The following is a 16,555-nucleotide window of genomic DNA, read 5'->3' as shown; positions in this document are numbered from 1 at the left end:
ATTCGACCCTTACTCACGTAAGGTCTTACTTGGACGACCCAATGCACTTGCTGGTTAGTTGTGCGAAGTTGTGAAAAGAATTGTGATTTCCAATTTCGTGCACCAAGTTTTTGGCGCCGTTACCGGGGATTGTTTGAGTTTGAACAACTGACGGTTTAGCTTGTTACTTAAATTAGGAAAAATTTGTCTTTTTGGTTTAGAGTCACTAGGATTGCATCTTTTATTATTCCTTTTAAAAATCTTTCAAAAATATTATTTTTCTTTGTTAGTTTTTAATTTTTCTTGGAATATTTTTGTTTGAGTTTAGTTTCATATCTTAAGTTTGGTGTCAATTGCATGTTTTTATTTTCCTTTAAAAATACTTTTTAAAACACGTTAAATTTATAGCTAAGTTGGCTAGATCATTGTGCTTGTGTTCTTGGTAATTGGGCATCTTCTTTTTAAAACTTTTTCAAAAATAATTTTTCTTTGATTAAATCTTTTGCCAAATTTTAAGTTTGGTGTTCTCTTGTTAATTTTTCTTTAGTTTTCGAAAATTTTATTTTGGTTTTCTAAAAATTTTAAGTTTGGTGTTCTTTCTTTTGTTCTTGTTGTTCTTGAGTCTTCTTTGTGTTTTGATCTTAAAATTTTTAAGTTTGGTGTGCCTTAGTGTTTTCCCTCCAAAATTTTCAAAATCAATGAGCATTGGATCTAAAAATTTTAAGTCTTGTGTCTTTTGTGTGTTCTTCTCTTTCATAATAAAATTCAAAAATAAAAAATATCTTTTCCTTTAATTGCTCATAATTTTCGAATCCCTTGGGTTGACTTGGTCAAAATTTTTCAAATCATATCTTTTTAAGATTTTTTAAAATCATATCTTTTTCAAAAATATCCTAACCACTTTCTCTCTCCTCACTTTTTCGAAAATCTTCATAAAATATTTTCAAATCTTTTTTTATTTTTATTTTAGTTTTTGTTTTATTTTATTTTATTATTTCGAAAATTTTTTTTAATAAATATAATAAAATAAATCCACGTAATCTCCCTTTCTCCATCATGGACCTAAGTGGAAATGAACAGTCCAGAAAGACTCTGGGGTCATATGCTAACCCCACTACTACTTCATATGGGAGTAGTATCTGTATACCCTCCATCGGAGTTAGTAGTTTTGAGTTGAATCCTCAGCTCATTATCATGGTGTAGCAAAGTTGCCAGTATTCTGGTCTTCCACAGGAAGAACCTACAGAGTTTCTGGCATAGTTTTTACAAATTGCTGACACAGTACATGATAAGGAAGTAGATCAGGATGTCTACAGATTATTACTGTTTCCATTTTTCGTAAAAGACCAAGCTAAGAGGTGGTTAAATAACCAACCTAAGGCTAGCATAAGGACATGGAAACAGCTATCAGAAAAATTTCTGAATCAATATTTCCCTCCAAAATGGATGACACAGCTAAGGCTGAACATCCAAGGCTTTAAACAAGGAGATAATGAATCTCTTTATGATGCCTGGGAGAGATACAGAGAGATGCTAAGAAAATGCCCCTCTGAAATGTTTTCAGAGTGGGCGCAGTTAGACATCTACTTTTATGGGCTTACAGAGAAAGCTCAGATGTCTTTGGACCACTCAGCTAGTGGATCTATACACATGAGAAAGACAATTGAAGAAGCTCAAGAGCTCATTGATACAGTTTCCATAAATCAGCACCTATACCTAAGTAGTGAACCTTCCATGAAAGAAGAGGCTAAAATAGTAACTGCTGAACTCAGTCCTGTAGAACAAGTTACTAAATTCAATAAGCAATTAGATTTTCTAACAAAATAGCTAGCCCGAATTCAAGGAGATACTATAAGACACAAGAATGGCTAATATGAATATGGAAGTATAGTTGAAGCAAACAGAACAGCAGTTATCAAAATAAATAACAGAAGAGTGCCAAACAGTTCAATTAAGAAGTGGAAAAACATTAAATACCTCACTTCAAGGCAGCAGGAAGCCAAGAAATGAACAAACTGCTACCCAAAATCCCTTTGAGAACAGTAAGAGCCGAGAGAGGAATAATTCTGGCGCTCAAACGCCAGAAAAGGGTGGAGAGCTGGCGTTAAACACCCAACCCATGCTCAGTTTTGGCGTTCAAACGCCACAAACAAGCAAGGAGTTGGCATTAAACGCCCAAGGGAAGCTCAGTTCTGGCGTTTAAACGCCAGAAACAGGTAAGGAGTTGGCGTCCAACGCCAATCCAGCTTCCAACCTTGGCATTCAAACGCCAGTGAGGGATCAGACACATACAAGTGCTGATAGAAACCCCTCTAAAAAGGCTTCTCCAACCACATCTGTAGAAAATAAACCTGCAGCAACTAAGGTTGAGGAATACAAAGCCAAAATGCCTTATCCTCAGAAACTCTACCAAGCGGAACAGGATAAGCAATTTGCCCGCTTTGCAGACTATCTCAGGACTCTTGAAATAAAGATTCCGTTTGCAGAGGCACTTGAGCAAATACCCTCTTATGCTAAGTTTATGAAAGTGATCTTAAGTCATAAGAAGGATTGGAGAGAAACTGAAAAAGTTTACCTCACTGAAGAATGCAGTGCAGTCATTCTGAAAAGCTTACCAGAGAAACTTAAAGATCCCAGAAGCTTTATGATACCATGCACATTAGAGGGTACTTGTACCAAGAAAGCTCTATGTGATCTTGGAGCAAGTATCAACCTAATACCTGCATCCACTATCAAAAAGCTTGGTTTGACTGAAGAAGTCAAACCAACCCGGATATGTCTCCAACTTGCTGATGGCTCCATTAAATACCCATCAGGCGTGATTGAATACATGATTGTTAAGGTTGGGACATTTGCTTTTCCCACTGACTTTGTGGTGCTGAAAATGGAGGAGCACAAGAGTGCAACTCTCATTCTAGGAAGACCTTTCCTAGCAACTGGACGAACCCTCATTGACGTCCAAAAAGGGGAATTAACCCTGAGAGTCAATGAGGACGAGTTTAAGTTGAATGTTAAAGCTATGCAGCATCCAGACACCCCAAATGACTGTATGAGCATTGATATTATTAACTCTCTGGTGGAAGAGGTCAATATGACCTAGAGTCTCGAATCAGAGCTAGAGGATATCTTTAAAGATGTTCAGCCTGATCTAGAGGAACCAGAGAGAATAATAGAACCTCTGAAAATCCAGGAAGAGGAAAAACCTCCTAAACCCGAGCTCAAACCATTACCACCATCCCTGAAATATATATTTCTGGGAGAAGGTGACACTTTTCCTGTAATTATAAGCTCTACCTTAGAGCCACAGGAAGAGGAAACACTAATTCAAGTGCTGAGGACACACAAGACAGCTCTTGGGTGGTCCATCAGTGATCTTAAGGGCATTAGCCCAGCCAGATGCAAGCATAAGATCCTATTAGAGGATGACGCTAAGCCAGTGGTTCAACCACAGAGGCGGCTGAATCCAGCCATGAAGGAGGTGGTGCAGAAAGAGGTTACTAAATTACTAGAGGCTGGGATTATTTATCCTATTTCTGATAGCCCCTGAGTGAGCCCTGTCCAACTCGTCCCTAAGAATGGTGGCATGATAGTGGTTCATAATGAAAAAAATGAGCTGGTTCCTACAAGAACAGTTACAGGGTGGCGTATGTGTATTGATTACAGAAGGCTCAATACAGCTACCAGAAAGGATCATTATCCTTTACTATTCATAGACCAGATGCTAGAAAGACTAGCAGGTCATGATTACTACTGCTGTCTTGATGGATATTCAGGTTATAATCAAATTGCAGTAAATCCACAGCATCAAGAGAAAACAGCATTCACATGTCCATCTGGAGTATTTGCATATAGAAGGATGCCATTTGGTCTGTGCAATGCACCTGCAACCTTTCAAAGGTGTATGCTCTCTATTTTCTCTAATATGGTGGAAAAATATCTGGAAGTCTTCATGGATGACTTTTCAGTATTTGGAGACTCATTCAGCTCCTGTCTTGACCATCTAGCACTTGTTCTAAAGAGGTGCCAAGAGACTAACCTGGTTTTAAACTGGGAGAAATGTCACTTTATGGTGACTGAAGGAATTGTCCTTAGGCACAAAATTTCAAACAAGGGAATAGATGTGGATCAAGCTAAGGTAGAAGTAATTGAAAAATTACCACCACCTGCCAATGTTAAGGCAATCAGAAGCTTTCTGGGGCATGCAGGATTCTATAGGAGGTTTATAAAAGATTTTTCAAAAATTGCAAAATCTCTGAGTAATCTGCTAGCTGCTGACATGCCATTTATCTTTGATAAGGAGTGTTTGCAGGCGTTTGAGACTCTGAAAGCTAAGCTGGTCACAACACCAGTCATCTCTGCACCAGACTGGACATTACCATTTGAACTAATGTGTGATGCTAGTGACCATGCCATTGGTGCAGTGTTGGGACAAAGGCATGACAAGCTTCTGCACATCATTTATAATGCTAGTCGTGTTTTAAATAATGCACAGAAGAACTACACAACCACAGAAAAAGAGTTACTTGCAGTGGTTTACACCATTGACAAGTTCAGATCTTATTTAATAGGATCAAAAGTGATTGTGTACACTGACCATGCTACTCTTAAATATCTACTCACAAAGTAGGATTCAAAACCCAGACTCATAAGATGGGTTTTGCTTCTGCAAGAGTTTGATATAGAAATAAGAGACAGAAAAGGGACAGAGAACCAAGTAGCAGATCACCTGTCCCGAATAGAACCAGTAGAAGGGGCGTCCCTCCCTCTTACTGAGATCTCTGAAAACTTTCAGGATGAGCAACTCTTTGCATCCAGGAAGTACCATGGTTTACAGACATTGCAAACTACAAGGCTGTGAGATTCATACCCAAAGAGTATAGTAGGCAGCAATCAAAGAAATTGATCTCGGATGCTGATGAGCGGATAATTTATACGCTTTTTAGCATTGTTTCTAGGTAGTTTCTAGTAGGATCTAGCTACTTTTAAGGATGTTTTCATTAGTTTTTATGCAAAATTCACATTTCTGGACTTTACTATGAGTTTGTGTATTTTTCTGTGATTTCAGATATTTTCTGGCTGAAATTGAGGGACCTGAGCAAAACTCTGATAGAAAGCTGACAAAGGACTGCTGATGCTGTTGGATTCTGACCTCCCTGCATGCGAAATGGATTTTCTGGAACTACAGAACTTCAAATGGCGCGCTCTTAATGACCTTGGAAAGTAGACATCCAGAGCTTTCCAGAAACATATAATAGTCCATACTTTATTCAAGCTTAGACGACGCAAACTGGCGTTCAACACCAGTTCCATGCTGCATTCTGGAGTCAAACACCAGAAACACATCATAAATCAGAGTTAAATGCCAAAAACACGTTACAACTTGGCGTTTAACTCCAAGAGAAGCCTCTACACGTGTAAAGCTCAAGCTCAGCCCAATCACACACCAAGTGGGCCCCGGAAGTGGATTTCTGCATTAATTACTTATTTCTGTAAACCCTAGTAGCTAGTCTAGTATAAATAGGACATTTTTACTATTGTATTAGACATCTTGGTTTCGTCTTTTATCTTAGCATCCATCTTTGGACATTTAGTTCTTAGACTTTGGGGGATGGCCATTCGGCCATGCCTGAACCTTGATCACTCATGTATTTTCAACGGTGGAGTTTCTACACACTATAGATTATGGTGTGGAGCTCTGCTGTACCTCGAGTTTTAATGCAATTACTACGATTTTCTATTCAATTCAGCTTACTCTTTTTCTAAGATATTCATTGCACTTCAACATGATGAATGTGATGATCCGTGACACTCATCATCATTCTCACCTATGAACGCGTGATTGACAACCACTTCCGTTCTACCTTAGAACGAGCGAGTATCTCTTGGATTTCCTAACCAGATCTTCGTGGTATAAGCTAGAACCCTTTGGCAGCCACTCTTGAGGATTCGGAAAGTCTAAACCTTGTCTGTGGTATTCCAAGTAGGATTCAGGGATTGAATGGCTGTGACAAGCTTCAAACTCGGGATTGTTGGGCATGATGACAAACGCAAAAGAATCAATGGATTCTATTCCGACATGATCGAGAACCGACAGATGATTAGTCGTGCTGTGACAAGAGCATTTGGACCTTTTTCAATGAGAAGATGGGATGTAGCCATTGACAACGGTGATGCCCTACATACAGCTTGCCATGGAAAGGAGTACGAAGGATTGAAAGTAAGAAAGCAGTATGTTGCAGAGATTCAACAGGGACAAATCATCTCCATACACTTATCTGAAATTCCCGCCAATGATTTACATAAGTATCTCTATCTTTACTTTATGCTTTATTTATTATTTATTTTCGAACCCTTTATAACCATTTGAGTCTGCCTAACTGAGATTTACAAGATGACCATAGCTTGCTTCATACCAACAATCTCCGTGGGATCGACCCTTACTCACTTTATTACTTGGACGACCCAGTGCACTTGCTGGTTAGTTGTGCGGAGTTGTGACAAAGTGTGATTCACGTTTGAGAGCACCAAGCCTATTGGCGCCATTGTTGATGATCACAATTTCGTGCACCAGATACAAAGTACTATATGTGGGATGAACCATATCTCTTCAAGAGATGTGCAGATGGAGTAATCCATAGATGTGTGCCTAAAGAAAAAGCACAAAAAATCCTCTGGCATTGCCATGGATCACAGTATGGAGGACATTTTTGAAGTGAGCGAACAGCCACAAGAGTCCTCCAATGTGGCTTCTACTGGCCTACTCTCTATAAAGACTCCCGAGTGTTTGTATGTAATTGTGACAGTTGCCAAAGATCTGGCAATCTGCCTCACGGTTATGCCATGCCTCAACAAGGGATCTTGGAGATTGAGTTGTTTGATGTATTGGGTATTGACTTCATGGGGCCTTTCCCACCATCATACTCAAACACTTATATTCTGGTGGCAGTGGATTATGTATCCAAATGGGTGGAGGCTATTGCAACACCCACTAATGATACTAAGACAGTGCTGAAATTTCTCTAAAAACACATCTTCAACAGATTTGGTGTCCCTAGAGTACTAATCAGTGATGGGGGCGCTCATTTCTGCAATAAACAGCTTTACTCTGTTATGGTTCGATATGAAGTTAGCCACAGGGTGGCAACTCCATATCATCCACAGACAAATGGGCAAGCTGAAGTCTCTAATAGAGAACTTAAAAGAATCCTGGAACGGACTGTGATTAACCGTAGAAGGGATTGGGCAAGAAGCTTGGATGATGCTCTGTGGGCATACAGAACAGCATTCAAGACTCCTATAGGGACCTCTCCATACCAGCTTGTGTATGGAAAAGCCTGTCACTTGCTAGTGGAACTGGAACACAAGGCCTACTGGGCAACCAGATTCCTAAACCTTGATGCCAAGTTAGCTAGAGAAAAATGATTGCTCCAGTTAAATGATCTAGAGGAATTCAGACTCAATACTTTCGAAAATGCAAAAAATTACAAAGAGAAAGCAAAAAGATGGCATGATAAGAAGCTGTCATCCAGAGTCTTTGAGCCAGGGCAGAAAGTTCTGCTATTTAACTCTAGGCTCAGATTATTCTTTGAAAAGTTGAAATCCCGATGGAGAGGACCATATGTGATTACATGTGTGTCACCATATGGATATGTAGAGCTTCAGGATAATGACTCTAACAAAAAATTCATTGTTAATGGACAGAGAGTCAAACATTATCTTAAAAGAAATTTTGAGCAAGAATGCTCAAAACTGAGACTTGATTAAAGCTCAGTAATAGTCCAGCTAAAGACAATAAATAAGTGCTTACTGGGAGGCAACTGGTGGACGAAATTGTGATTCCTTTGTTATTGTATTTTGTAAAATTCATTGCTTTTTCAACTATGTGTGGACACAACTCCATTCAACTTAACCAGCAAGTGTACTGGGTCATCCAAGTAATACCTTACGTGAGTAAGGGTCGATCCCACAGAGATTGTTGGTATGAAGCAAGCTATGGTCACCTTGTAAATCTCAGTTAGGCAGATTAAATGGTTATGGGTTTCGAAAATTAATAGTAAATAGAAAATAAAAAGGGATAGAAATACTTATGTAAATCAATAGTGGGAATTTCAGATAGGCGTGCGGAGATGCTGGAATCCTTTCGAATCTCTACTTTCTTATTGCTTTCATCCAATCCTTCTTACTCCTTTCCATGGCAAGCTTTATGTAGGGCATCACCGTTGTCAATGGCTACATCCCATCCTCTCAGTGAAAATGGTCCTATGCTCTATCACAGCACGGCTAATCATCTGTCGGTTCTCAATCAGGTTGGAATAGAATCCCTTGATTCTTTTGCGTCTGTCACTAACGCCCAACCTTCAGGAGTTTGAAGCTCGTCACAGTCATTCAATCCCGGAATCCTACTCGGAATACCATAGACAAGGTTTAGACCTTCCGGATTCTCATGAATGCCGCCATCAATTCTAGCTTATACCACGAAGATTCTGTTGGGGAATCTAAGAGATATGCGCCCGGCCTAAGGTAGAACGGAAGTGGTTGTCAATCACGCACGTTCATAGGTGAGAATGATGATGAGTGTCACGGATCATCACATTCATCAAAGTGTTGTGCAACATATATCTTGGAATAAGAATAAAAGAGAATTGAATAGAAAGTAATAGTAATTGTATTGAAACTTGAGGTACAGCAGAGCTCTACACCCTTAATCTATGGTGTGCAGAAACTCCACCGTTGAAAATACATAAGTGAAAGGTTCAGGCATGGCCGAATGGCCAGCCCCCTGAATGATCAAAAGACCGAGTGATCAAAGACTAAACAGTCAAAAGATTAAACTGTCAAAAGATGTCTAATACAATAGTAAATTATCCTATTTATACTAGACTAGCTACTAGGATTTACATGAGTAAGTAATTGATGCATAAATCCACTTCCGGGGCCCACTTGGTGTATGCTTGGGCTGAGCTTGATCTATCCACGAGCTGAGGCTTCTCTTGGAGTTGAACTCCAAGTTATAACGTGTTTTGGGCGTTCAACTCCGGATCATGACGTGTTTCTGGCGTTTAACTCCAGACAGCAGCATGTACTTGGCGTTCAACGTCAAGTTACGTCATCAATTTCCGAATAAAGTATGGACTATTATATATTGCTAGAAAGATCTAGATGTCTACTTTCCAACGCCGTTAAGATCGCGCCAATTGGAGTTCTGTAGCTCTCGAAAATCCATTTCGAGTGCAGGGATGTCAGATTCCAACAGCATCAGCAGTCCTTTTTGTCAGCCTTTTTCAGAGTTTTGCTCAAGTCCCTCAATTTCAGCCAGAAATTTCCTGAAATCACAGAAAAACACATAAAAACTAATGAAAACATCCCTAAAAGTAGCTTGAACTTACTAAAAACTACCTAAAAACAATGCCAAAAAGCGTATAAATTATCCGCTCATCACAACACCAAACTTAAATTGTTGCTTGTCCCCAAGCAACTGAAAATCAATTAGGATAAAAAGAAGAGAATATACTATGAATTCCAGAATATCAATGAATATTAATTATAATTAGATGAGCGGGACTTGTAGCTTTTTGCTTCTGAACAGTTTTGGCATCTCACTTTTTCCTTTGAAGTTTAGAATGATTGGCTTCTCTAGGAACTTAGAATTTCGGATAGTGTTATTGATTTTCCTAGTTAAGCATGTTGATTCTTGAACACAGCTACTTATGAGTCTTGGCTGTGGCCCTAAACACTTTGTTTTCCAGTATTACCACCGGATACATAAATGCCACAGACACATAACTGGGTGAACCTTTTCAGATTGTGACCCAGCTTTGCTAGAGTCCCCAGTTAGTGGTGTCCAGAGCTCTTAAGCACACTCTTTTTGCTTTGGATCATGACTTTAACCACTCAGTCTCAAGCTTTTCACTTGGACCTTCATGACACAAGCACATGGTTAGGGACAGCTTGATTTAGCCGCTTAGGCCTGGATTTTATTTCCTTGGGCCCTCCTATCCATTGATGCTCAAAGCCTTGGATCCTTTTTACCTTTGCCTTTTGGTTTTAAGGGCTATTGGCTTTTTCTATTTACTTTTTCTTTTTCTTTCTATATATTTTTTTTCGCCATTTTCTTTCTTTTTTTTCGCAAGCTTTTGCTATTCACTGCTTTTTCTTGCTTCAAGAATCAATTTCATGATTTTTCAGATCATCAATAACATTTCTCTTTGTTCATCATTCTTTCAAGAGCCAACAGTTTTAACATTCATAAACAACAATATCAAAAGACATATGCACTGTTCAAGCATTCATTCAGAAAATAAAAAGTACTGTCACCACATCAATATAATTAAACTAAATTCAAGGATAAATTCAAAATTCATGTACTTCTTGTTCTTTTGAATTAAAACATATTTCATTTAAGAGAGGTGAAGGATTAATGGATTTTATTTATAGCTTTAAGACATAGTTACTACATACTAATGATCATGAAGTAGAGACACTAAGCATAGATAAACATAACATGGGAACCGAAAAACAGAAAGAAATAAGAACAAGGAATGAATCCACCTTAGTGGCGTCTTCTTCTTGAAGGACCAACAATGTCCTTAAGCTCTTCTATGTCCCTTCCTTGCTTTTGTTGCTCCTCCCTCATTGCTCTTTGATCTTCTCTTATTTCTTGGAGAATGATGGAGTGCTCATGATGTTCCACCCTTAATTGTTCCACATTGTGGCTCAAATCTTCTAAGGAAGTGTTGAGTTGTTCCCAATAGTTGTTGGGAGGAAAGTGCATCCCTTGAGGCATCTCAGGGATTTCTTGATGATGAGCTTCCTCATGCATCTCTTGAGAACCGTGAAGGGTCTCTCTTGCTTGCTCCATCCTCTTCTTGGTGATGGGCTTATCCTCTTCAATGGAGATGTCTCCTTCTATGATAACTCCAGCTGAGTAACATAGATGGCAAATAAGGTGAGGAAAAGCTAGCCGTGCCATGGTGGAGGGCTTGTCGGCTATTTTGTAGATTTCATTAGAGATGACCTCATGAACTTCTACTTCCTCTCCAATCATGATGCTATGAATCATGATGGCCCGATCCACAGTAACTTCAGATCGGTTGCTAGTGGGAATGATGGAGCGTTGAATGAACTCCAACCATCCTCTAGCTACAGGCTTGAGGTCCAGTCTTCTTAGTTGGACTGGCTTGCCTTTGGAGTCTCTCTTCCATTGAGCTCCTTCCACACATATGTCCGTAAGGACTTGGTCCAACCTTTGATTAAAGTTGACCCTTCTAGTGTAGGGGCGTTCATCTCCTTGCATCATGGGCAAGTGGAATGCCAATCTCACATTCTCCGGACGAAAATCTAAGTATTTCCCCCGAACCATTGTGAGATAATTCTTTGGACTCGGGTTCATACTTTGATCATGGTTCCTAGTGATCCATGCATTGGCATAGAACTCTTGAACCATTAAGATTCCGACTTGTTGCATGGGGTTGGTTAGGACTTCCCAACCTCTTCTTCAGATTTCATGTCGGATCTCCGGATACTCATTTTTCTTGAGCTTGAAAGGGACCTCAGGGATCACCTTCTTCTTTGCCACAACATCATAGAAGTGGTCTTGATGGCTCTTGGAGATGAATATTTCCATCTCCCATGACTCGGAGGTGGAAGCTTTTGTCTTTCCTTTTCCTTTTCTAGAGGATTCTCCGGCCTTAGGTGCCATTGATGGTAATGGAAAAACAAAAAGCTTATGCTTTTACCACACCAAACTTAAAATATTGCTCGCCCTCGAGCAAGAGAAGAAAGAAGAGAAGAAGAAGAAGAAGAAGAAAATAGAGGAGAGTGAGGGGAGATGGATTCGGCCAAGGTATAGTAGAGGGGGTAGTGTTGTGTAAAAATGAAGTAGAATGGAAGGGTATATATAGGGAGAGGGGATAGGGTAGGTTTGGCCATTTAGGGTGGGATTGGGTGGGAAAACGTTTTTGAATTTTGAAGGTAGGTGGGGTTTATGGGGAAGAGTGGATGGATGTGAGTGGTGAATAAGTGATTGGGAAGAGAGATTGAGGTGATTGGTGAAGGGTTTTTGGGAAGTGTGACATGGGGAAGAGTAAAATAAGATTAGGAGGTAAGGTGGGAATATAGTAGGTGGGGATCCTGTGGGGTCCATAGATCCTGAGGTGTCAAGGAATTCCATCCCTGCACCAAATAGGCATGTAAAATGCCTTTGCACACCATTCTGGCGTTTAAACGCCGAGTGGTGCACGTTCTGGGCGTTCAACGCCCATGTAAAGCATGTTTCTGGCGTTGAACGCCAGTTTCATGCTTGTTACTGGCGTTCAGCGCCAGCTTTTCTTCTAGGCACATTCCTGGCGTTCAGCGCCAGAATGTTGCTTGTTTCTAGCGTTCAGCGCCAGATTCATGCTCTGTTCTGGCGTTGAACGCCAGCCAGATGCTCCTTACTGGTGTTGAACGCCAGCCTGTGCTTCCTCCAGGGTGTGATTTTTCTTCTGCTATTTTTTGATTCTGTTTTTAATTTTTATATTCTTTTTCGTGACTCCTCATGATCATGTACCTAATAAAACACAAAATAACAATAAAATAAAATAAATAAAAAAATTAGATAAATAAAATTGGGTTGCCTCCCAACAAGCGCTTCTTTAATGTCAATAGCTTGACAGTGGCTCTCATGGAGCCACAAGGTGATCAGGTCAATGTTGTATAGTCCCAACACCAAACTTAGAGTTTGGATATGGGGTCTTAACACCAAACTTAGAGTTTGGTTGTGGCCTCCCAACACCAAACTTAGAGTTTGACTGTGGGGGCTCTTCTTGACTCTGAACTGAGAGAAGCTCTTCATACTTACTCTCTTTTGTCACAGAGGGATGGCCATGTGCCTTAAACACAAGGTAGTCCCTATTCAATTGAAGGACTAATTCACCTTTGTTGACATCTATCACAGCTCCAGCTGTGGCTAGGAAAGGTCTTCCAAGGATGATGCATTCATCCTCTTCCTTCCTAGTGTCTAAGATTATGAAATCAGCAGGGATGTAAAGGCCTTCAACCTTTGCTAACACGTCCTCCACTATTCCATAAGCTTGTCTCAATGACTTGTCTGCCAATTGTAATAAGAACAAGGCAGGTTGTACCTCAATGATCCCCAGCTTCTCCATTACAGAGAGTGGTATAAGATTTATCCCTGACTCCAGATCACACAGAGCTTTTGCAAAGGTCATGGTGCCTATGGTACAAAGTATCAAAAACTTGCCAGGATCTTGTTTCTTTTGAGGTAGAGTTTGCTGAATCCAGGTATCTAGTTCATTAATGAGTAAGGGAGGTTCACTTTCCCAAGTCTTATTACCAAACAACTTGGCATTCAGCTTCATGATAGCTCCTAAATATTGAGCAACTTGCTCTCCAGTCACATCTTCATCCTCTTCAGAGGAAGAATAGTCTTCAGAGCTCATGAATGGCAGAAGGAGATTTAATGGAATCTCTATGGTCTCTATATGAGCCTCAGATTCCTTTGGATCCTTAATAGGAAACTCCTTCTTGCTTGAGGGACGTCCCAGGAGGTCTTCCTCATTAGGATTTTCGTCCTCCTCCTTCCTTGTGCATTCGGCCATGTTGATTATATGAATGGCCTTGCACTCTCCTTTTGGATTCTCTTCTGTATTGCCTGGGAGAATACTGGGAGGAGTTTCAATGACTTCCTTACTCAGCTGGCCCACTTGTGCCTCCAGATTTCTGATGGAGGATCTTGTTTCACTCATGAAACTGAAAGTGGCCTTTGACAGATCAGAGACTAGATTGGCTAAATTAGAAGTGTTTTGTTCAGAATTCTCTGTCTGTTGCTGAGAAGATGATGGAAAAGGCTTGCTATTGCTCAGCCTATTGCGTCCACCATTGTTAAAGCCTTGTTGAGGCTTTTGTTGATCCTTCCATGAGAAATTTGGATGATTTCTCCAAGATGAGTTATAGGTGTTTCCATAAGGTTCACCCATGTAATTAACCTCTACCATGGCAGGGTTCTCAGGATCATAAGCTTCTTCAGAAGCTACCTCTTTAGTACTGTTGGATGCATGTTGCCATCCATTCAGATTTTGAGAGATCATGTTGACCTGTTGAGTCAACACTTTGTTCTGGGCCAATATGGCATTCAGAGTATCAATTTCAAGAACTCCTTTCTTCTGAGGTATCCCATTATTCACGGAATTCCTCTCAGAAGTGTACATGAATTGGTTGTTTGTAACCATATCAATGAGTTCTTGAGCCTCTTCAGGCGTTTTCTTTAGGTGAATAGATCCACCTGCAGAATGGTCCAATGACATTTTCGAAAATTCAGATAGACCATAATAGAATATATCTAATGTGGTCCATTCTGAAAACATGTCAGATGGACATCTTTTGGTCAGCTGCTTGTATCTTTCCCAAGCTTCATAGAGGGATTCACCATCTTTTTGTTTGAAGGTTTGAACATCCACTCTCAGCTTGCTCAGCTTTTGAGGAGGAAAGAATTTATCCAAGGAGGCTGTGACCAGCTTATCCCAGGAGTCCAGGCTATCCTTAGGTTGTGAATCCAACCATATTCTAGCTCTGTCTCTTACAGCAAAAGGGAAAAGCATGAGTCTATAGACTTCAGGATCAACTCCATTCGTCTTTACAGTCTCACAGATCTGCAAGAACTCAGTTAAAAACTGATAAGGATCTTCAGATGGAAGTCCATAAAACTTGTAGTTTTGTTGCATTAAAGCAACTAGCTGAGGTTTCAGCTCAAAGTTGTTGGCTCCAATGGCAGGAATGGAGATGCTTCTTCCATCAAATATGGACGTAGGCTTTGTGAAGTCACCAAGCATTCTCCTTGCATTATTATTATTTTCGGCTGCCATCTCCTTCTCTTGTTCGAAAATTTCTGAAAGGTTGTTTCTGGATTGTTGTAACTTAGCTTCTCTTAATTTCCTCTTCAGTGTCCTTTCAGGTTCTGGATTAATTTCAACAAGAGTGCCTTTATCTTTGTTCCTGCTCATATGAAAGAGAAGAAAACAAGACAAGAAAGAGGAATCCTCTATGTCACAGTATAGAGATTCCTTTATGTTAGTAGAAGAAGAAAGGGGAGAAGAATGTAGAAGAGGGGATTCGGATATTTAGATGGAGAGAGGTGAAGAGAAGTGTTAGTAATTAAATAATTAAATAGAATAAGAAAAGAGAGGGAGAATTTCGAAAATAATTTTGAAAAAAAGGTTAGTGATTTCGAAAATTAGAGATAAGATGTAATTAAAATTAAAACATGAAACAATTAGTTAATTAAAAAGAATTTTTGAAAAAGGGGTGAGATATTTTCGAAAATTAGAGAGGGAAAAGTAGTTAAGTGGTTTTGAAAAAGATAGGAAACAAACAAAAAGTTAGTTAGTTGATTGAAAAACATTTGAAATCAAATTTTAAAAAGATAAGAAGATAAGAAGTTAGATAAGATATTTTGAAATCAAATTTTGAGAAAGATAAAATTTTTTGAAAAAAGATAAGATAAGAGATAAAAAAGATTTAATTTTAAAAATTTGAAATTACTTACTTCACTAACAAGAAACTACAAGATAAGATTCTAGAACTTAAAGATTGAACCTTTCTTAACAAGAAAGTAACAAACTTCAAATTTTTGAATCAATCACATTAATTATTAGTGAATTTTCGAAAATATGATATAAAGATAAGAAAAAGATTTTGAAAATATTTTGAAAAAGATTTTTGAAATTTTCGAAAAATAGAAAAAAAATGAAAAAGATATGATTTTTAAAAAAGATTTTGAAAAGATAAGATTTTTAAAATTGAAAATTTGACTTGACTTGTAAGAAACAACTAATTTTGAAAATTTTTGACCAAGTCAACCCAAAATTTCGAAAATTTGGAGACAAATAAGGAAAAGCTATATTTTTTATTTTTGAATTTTAATTACGAGAGAGAAAAACACAAACATGACCCAAAACATGAAAATTTTGGATCAAACACTTAATGCATGCAAGAACACTATGAATGTCAAGATGAACACCAAGAACACTTTGAAGATCATGATGAACATCAAGAACATAATTTTGAAAAAAAAATTTTGATGCAAAGAAAACATGTAAGACACCAAACTTAGAAATCTTTAATGCATGGACTCTAACAAACAAAAAATGCATATGAAAAACAACAAACAACACAAAACAAGAAAACATCAAGATCAAACAAGAGGACTTACCAAGAACAACTTGAAGATCATGAAGAACACTATGAATGCATGAAATTTTCGAAAAAATTGCAAGAAAATTTTTAAAGCATGCAATTGACACCAAACTTAAAAATTGACTCAAGACTCAAACAAGAAACACAAAATATTTTTTGGTTTTTATGATTTTATGATTTTTTTGGATTTTTATTAATTTTTTTTCGAAACTATTTTTGGAAAAACGAAAAAGAAAAGAAAAATTTTGAAAAAGTTTTTGAAAAGAAAATTACCTAATCTGAGCAACAAGATGAACCGTCAGTTGTCCAAACTCGAACAATCCCCGGCAACGGCGCCAAAAACTTGGTGGACGAAATTGTGATTCCTTTGTTATTGTATTTTGTA

The sequence above is a fragment of the Arachis stenosperma genome, chromosome 4, assembly GCF_014773155.1.
Source record: "Arachis stenosperma cultivar V10309 chromosome 4, arast.V10309.gnm1.PFL2, whole genome shotgun sequence".
NCBI lineage: Eukaryota > Viridiplantae > Streptophyta > Magnoliopsida > Fabales > Fabaceae > Arachis > Arachis stenosperma.
This window is presented reverse-complemented; position numbering follows the sequence as displayed.